Below are 7,567 nucleotides of genomic sequence, written 5' to 3' on the forward strand. Positions count from 1 at the left end.
TGCAGTGGCTCACATCTGTAATCCCAGCACTTTGGTAGGCTGAGGTGGGCAGATCACTTGAGGTCAGGAGTTTGAGACCAGCCTGGCCAATAGGATGAAACCGCCATCTTTACTAAAAATACAAAAATTAGCCAGGCGTGATGGCACACACCTGTTGTTGGGGTCCGCGTGTTTCCTAAACAAAGGAATGAACACACAAGACAACACAGGACAAGACATACATGGTGGCCGCGCCGAACGGCACACTCTGCTTTATTTTATACAGCTGTTTGTGGAATGTTACCAAGTCATGGGGCATGTGTTGCTTCTCTGACCTTTCCTTGACTCCCAAGATCAGTAAACATTGACCAGTTCCCAGAGCCCACTGTTTACAGCTGGGTCCTTTGTCCTTTCTGTTTGCAGAGAAGGACCGTCCTGCTTTGTCTGCAAGAGCAGGGCTTATCGGGAATGTCTCGTTTGCGAGCACGCAGTCCTCTACATCTCCCCCTTCTTTATTTACAGGTTTGAATTTCTTTCAAAACCATCATCACATGTTGGGCTCACTGGGATTTGGTGTTTGCCCTTTGGCACTGTTTCCAGCAGACTGTGAAAATGACAAAGGCAAAAACAACAATCAATACATTACTAGAAACAGAAGTCAGTAAAGTTTTTATAGGACTCATAGGGTTTAAAGAGTTCAAACTTTGTGCAATACCAGTCGTTAAATCTGCGCCAGTCAGCAATGGTAACTGATTAAGAAAGGTTTTAGAAATATTGTGTGTTAGTTTTTGTATTTTTAGGGAAAGATTATTATGGCCAATTAAAAGCCTTTTTATCTTTGTCCAATTATGTACAGTGTTGTTAAAAGGAACAGGGGTAATACAAAATTGAGTAGTATTTCAGTCACATTTTAACAAGGCTCGAGTATTTAACACTGTTAGCTGATCCCCTATCCAAGAAACCACTTGTTTTAAGTTATCTACTCATTTAGTCAAATGAGCATCGATGTCTCATTGTTGTTGTCACAACAAGTGAGATTGTTCATGCCATTGTTGCACGAACTCTGCATTTTGGATACTCTGATGTAACGCCAGTCCAGCAACAGCGGCGGTGGAAGCAATGGCCACAAGTCCCACTACTGCTGTTACGATGATCCCAACCACTCTTCGGCTGCGGTGGACAAGATCTTGCATTACTTTGTAAATTTGAGTAACCCCAGTAGATTTACTCCAGGTGTGTGTCAAGTTTACAGGTAACCAGGTTTTTTTTCTAGCTCTTAAAATATATATATTGGAGTAAGTCTCATTCCAATTATTATGCCACCAAGTAGTATTTATACAGCTTAAAAATGTACAATTGCCCATACAGTTAACTACTTCTGTATTATTATCCCATTTAAAGATTTTCACTAACAACAAGTAAGGTTTTTTTAACACAAGCAATGACATATCTAGATCTGTTTCGATGTAAAGATATATGGAAAGGATTAGAAAGATTAGTGGTATTTAAAGACATGTTTCCCGTAAAAGCAGACATTGGTTTGCCAGTAGCTAGTAACTTTCATATATGACTTTGTATTTGTGAGGTGTTGGCCAAATGTGGCATAGGGGGCGACAAGCCACCATCATGCCAAATAATAGTTTCGTTACCATCACCATAAATGCTGCGATTATTTCTATGTCATCGTAGGCTAATGTGGCTAAACTTAGTCTGAAAATCTCCATGCACACTTCAGTCAGTGACAAGGTATCTGTAATTCCTACCTTTTACCTCTAATAACAATCGTGGTCTACTTCTTTTACATCTAGTCCACTCTAATTGGGAAACACCTCTGGACACGTCAGGAATAGGACATAAGGATAATGTAGTAGGCAAGGTTTCATTAAGCAGAGCAATATGATTATATTTAAAACTCCGAGTAACAACAATCATAGTAAAGGCAGCAATGTGACTATGATTATAGCGTACAGCCTAAGCCTCATGAGAAGTATGTAAACAATGTGGACTGTTCCCAAGACATATAAGTAACCCTTTCACCCCAAATTGATATGAACTATTTATTATACCCGTGTCTAACTCAGGATCCTGATTTTAAAAAGGTGATGGCATCCAAGCAGTATCATTAGTAAATACTAAAACTTCTTTGTCTCCCCAGGCCACACCTTGATATAAGGGTGGAAAGAGAATATAAGCCCAATATGTGAATTCTCCAGCTTTTATCTGGCAATTTACTACAGCTAGCATAGCCAGAAATAAGGTCAGTGAGGTTTTGGGCTGTCTAGCTTGTTGAACAACCCCTTCAGCTTCTTGAGTAAACTTTTTTAGCTGACCCCATGTTGGGGGTTCCACTCGTCGAGTTTTGAAGGTGAAGGTTTTCTGAGTACTCAGATTAAATTTTTGAAATGCCGCCAGGAAGTCCTCCGGCCGGCTCCTCTTCGCCATGGCACTGCTTCAACCGTCAGGATGGGAACCACTTGTCTCTGGCACCTGTACGAACGAGAGCATAACCTCGACCCCATTGTAAAACTTTTCTTTTTAAATATTGGCCTTGTAATGAAGGATAGTACACCCACAAATTGTTAGCTTGTGGCTTTTTTAATGGTTGTTGAAAATGTTTTACTGCTGCAGATTGTTGTAATTGGCGCCAATAGTTAAGAAAATTTAAAGTAAAAAAAGCTTTCAGAATTTGATGTTTTGGGGAATCTCGTCCATTTCCCCCTGTTTGTTTTAAAAGTTGTAATTTTAAGGTAGTATTAGCTTTTTAAATAATTGACCTTGACTGTTAAATGGAATACCAGTGGAATGACGAATGTGGTATGAAGACAGGAAGGCAGCCAATTTGTGAGAGTAAAAAGTAGGAGTATTGTCAGTTTTTAATTTAGTAGGAACTCCTATAACTGTAAAGTAAGTAAGTAAATGAATAATAACAGAATCAGCTTTTTTAGAGGGTAATGGTGTAGCCCATTGGAAGTGTGACCAAGTATTAATTATATGCTGAACATATTTTAAACAACCAAAAGAAGAAATATAAGTTACATTTATTTGTCAAATATAATTTTGTTGAGTGTCTCGGGGATTTATACCTGGACTTAAAAAGGGTGCAATAATAGGAGCACAAGATGGACAGGCTCTGACAATAGTTTGGGCTTGACGGTGTGTTATAGAAAATCGCCATTGTAATCCTAAACTGTTAGTATGATGTAATTGATGTTTATTTTGAGCCCGTTGGACATTGCCAACAAGTAAAGAATCAATTTGGCTATTACCAAAAGTTAAAGGTCCCGGTAAAGCTGAATGTGAACGAATATGAGTGATAAAAAGGGGGGTTGTATGGGAAGTAAGAGTCAAAAACAATAAGGAAAATAGTTTTTGTAAAGGGGTTTTTGGGAGTAATGGTAAAGAAGTTTGAGAAATATACTTAGTCACATATACAGTATATTGGGAATCACTAACTATATTACAAGGGGTTTGAGGCCAATCTTGTAGTACCATAAGAATGGTAAAAAGTTTTTCCTGTTGTACAGATTTAAATGGATAGTGAGAAATTTTTGAATTATTTGATGTCCAGTATCTAGCTTTTTTATTGTTAAAAGTATTAGTAAAAAAGGTGGGACCTTTAACCGGAGTATAAGAAATAGGATTATAGGGCAGGAAAGAATATTGTTGGGGGCGGAGCAAGATGGCCGAATAGGAACAGCTCCAGTCTCCAACTCCCAAAGCGAGTGACACAGAAGACCGGTGATTTCTGCATTTTCAACTGAGGTACTGGGGTCATCTCACTAGGGAGTGCCGGACAATCGGTGCTGGTCAGCTGCTGCAGCCTGACCACCGAGAGCTGAAGCAGGGCGAGGCATCGCCTCACCTGGAAGTGCAAGGGGGAAGGGAATCCGTTTTCCTAGCCAGGGGAACTGACACACAACACCTGGAAAATCGGGTAACTCCCACCCCAATAAGGCGCTTTAAGCAAAGAGGCACACCAGGAGAATATATCCCACGCCTGGCCGGGAGGGTCCCACGCCCACGGAGCCTCTCTCACTGCTAACACAGCAGTCTGCCGCGATCTATCGGCAAGGCAGCAGCGAGGCTGGGGGAGGGGCGCCCGCCATTGCTGAGGCTTAAGTAGGTAAACAAAGCCGCTGGGAAGCTCGAATTGGGTGGAGCTCACAGCAGCTCAAGGAAGCCTGCCTATCTCTGTAGACTCCACCTCTGGGGACAGCGCACAGCTGAAGACCAACAGGGGAAACAGCGGGGGCCGGTGCAGACGCGAACGACTCTGTCTGACAGCTTTGGGGAGAGCTGTGGATCTCCCAACTCGGAGGTTGAGATCTGAGAACGGACAGACTGCCTGCTCAGGTGTGTCCCTGACCCCTGAGTAGCCTAGCTGGGAGAAATCCCCCACTAGGGGCAGTCTGACACCCCACACCTCACAGGGTGGAGTACACCCCTGAGAGGAAACTTCCAAAGGAAGAATCAGACAGGTACACTCGCTGTTCAGCAATATTCTATCTTCGGCAACCTCTGCTGCTGATACCCAGGCAAACAGGGTCTGGAGTGGACCTCAAGCAATCTCCAACAGACCAACAGACAGTCCTTCTGACTGTCAGAAGGAAAACTATCAAACAGGAAGGACACCTATACCAAAACCCCATCAGTACGTCACCACCATCAAAGACCAGAGACAGATAAAACCACAAAGATGGGGAAGAAGCAGGGCAGAAAAGCTGGAAATTCAAAAAATAAGAGCGCATCTCCCCCTGCAAAGGAGCGCAGCCCATCGCCAGCAACGGATCAAAGCTGGTCAGAGAATGACTTGGACGAGAGGAGAGAAGAAGGCTTCACTCCATCAAACTTATCAGAGCTAAAGGAGGAATTACGTACCCAGCGCAAAGAAACTAAAAATCTTGAAAAAAGAGTGGAAGAATTGACAGCTAGACTAATTAATGGAGAGAAGATCATAAACGAAATGACAGAGATGAAAACCATGACACGAGAAATACGTGACAAATGCACAAGCTTCAGTAACCGACTCGATCAACTGGAAGAAAGAGTATCAGCGATTGAAGATCAAATGAATGAAATGAAGCGAGAAGAGAAACCAAAAGAAAAAAGAAGAAAAAGAAATGAGCAAAGCCTGCAAGAAGTATGGGATTATGTAAAAAGACCAAATCTACGTCTGATTGGGGTGCCTGAAAGTGAGGGGGAAAATGGAACCAAGTTGGAAAACACTCTTCAGGATATCATCCAGGAGAACTTCCCCAACCTAGTAGGGCAGGCCAACATTCAAATTCAGGAAATACAGAGAACGCCACAAAGATACTCCTCGAGAAGAGCAACTCCAAGACACATCATTGCCAGATTCACCAAAGTTGAAATGAAGGAAAAAATCTTAAGGGCAGCCAGAGAGAAAGGTCTGGTTACCCACAAAGGGAAGCCCATCAGACTAACAGCAGATCTCTCGGCAGAAACTCTACAAGCCAGAAGAGAGTGGGGGCCAATATTCAACGTTCTTAAAGAAAAGAATTTTCAACCCAGAATTTCATATCCAGCCAAACTAAGTTTCATAAGTGAAGGAGAAATAAAATCCTTTACAGATAAGCAAATGCTTAGCGATTTTGTCACCACCAGGCCTGCCTTACAAGAGACCCTGAAGGAAGCCCTAAACATGGAAAGGAACAACCGGTACCAGCCATCGCAAAAACATGCCAAAATGTAAAGACCATCGAGGCTAGGAAGAAACTGCATCAACTAACAAGCAAAATAACCAGTTAATATCATAATGGCAGGATGAAGTTCACACATAACAATATTAACCTTAAATGTTAATGGACTAAATGCTCCAATGAAAAGACACAGACCGGCAAACTGGATAAAGAGTCAAGACCCATCAGTCTGCTGTATTCAGGAGACCCATCTCACATGCAGAGACATACATAGGCTCAAAATAAAGGGATGGAGGAAGATCTACCAAGCAAATGGAGAACAAAAAAAAGCAGGGGTTGCAATCCTTGTCTCTGATAAAACAGACTTTAAACTATCAAAGATCAAAGAGACAAAGAAGGCCATTACATAATGGTAAAGGGATCAATTCAACAGGAAGAGCTAACTCTCCTAAATATATATGCACCCAATACAGGAGCACCCAGATTCATAAAGCAAGTCCTTAGAGACTTACAAAGAGACTTAGACTCCCATACAATAATAATGGGAGACTTCAACACTCCACTGTCAACATTAGACAGATCAACGAGACAGAAAGTTAACAAGGATATCCAGGAATTGAACTCATCTCTGCACCAAGCGGACCTAATAGACATCTATAGAACTCTCCACCCCAAATCAACAGAATATACATTCTTCTCAGCACCACATCGCACTTATTCCAAAATTGACCACATAATTGGAAGTAAAGCACTCCTCAGCAAATGTAAAAGAACAGAAATTATAACAAACTGTCTCTCAGACCACAGTGCAATCAAACTAGAACTCAGGACTAAGAAACTCAATCAAAACCGCTCAACTACATGGAAACTGAACAACCTGCTCCTGAATGACTACTGGGTACATAACGAAATGAAAGCGGAAATAAAGATGTTCTTTGAAACCAATGAGAACAAAGATACAACATACCAGAATCTCTGGGACACATTTAAAGCGGTGTGTAGAGGGAAATTTATAGCACTAAATGCCCACAAGAGAAAGCAGGAAAGATCTAAAATTGACACTCTAACATCACAATTAAAAGAACTAGAGAGGCAAGAGCAAACACATTCAAAAGCTAGCAGAAGGCAAGAAATAACTAAGATCAGAGCCGAACTGAAGGAGATAGAGACACAAAAAACCCTCCAAAAAATCAATGAATCCAGGAGTTGGTTTTTTGAAAAGATCAACAAAATTGACAGACCGCTAGCAAGGCTAATAAAGAAGAAAAGAGAGAGGAATCAAATAGATGCAATAAAAAATGATAAAGGGGATATCACCACTGACCCCACAGAAATACAAACTACCATCAGAGAATACTATAAACGCCTCTACGCAAATCAACTAGAAAATCTAGAAGAAATGGATAATTTCCTGGACACTTACACTCTCCCAAGGCTAAACCAGGAAGAAGTTGAATCCCTGAATAGACCAATAGCAGGCTCTGAAATTGAGGCAACAATTAATATCCTACCCACCAAAAAAAGTCCAGGACCAGATGGATTCACAGCTGAATTCTACCAGAGGTACAAGGAGGAGCTGGTACCATTCCTTCTAAAACTATTCCAATCAATAGAAAAAGAGGGAATCCTCCCTAACTCATTTTATGAGGCCAACATCATCCTGATACCAAAGCCTGGCAGAGACACAACAAAAAAAGAGAATTTTAGACCAATATCCCTGATGAACATTGATGCAAAAATTCTCAATAAAATACTGGCAAACCGGATTCAGCAGCACATCAAAAAGCTTATCCACCATGATCAAGTGGGCTTCATCCCTGGGATGCAAGGCTGGTTCAACATTCGCAAATCAATCAACGTAATCCAGCATATAAACAGAACCAAAGACAAGAACCACATGATTGTCTCAATAGATGCAGAAAAGGCTT

This window comes from Rhinopithecus roxellana, chromosome 3 (assembly GCF_007565055.1).
Source record: "Rhinopithecus roxellana isolate Shanxi Qingling chromosome 3, ASM756505v1, whole genome shotgun sequence".
NCBI classification, from domain to species: Eukaryota; Metazoa; Chordata; class Mammalia; order Primates; family Cercopithecidae; genus Rhinopithecus; species Rhinopithecus roxellana.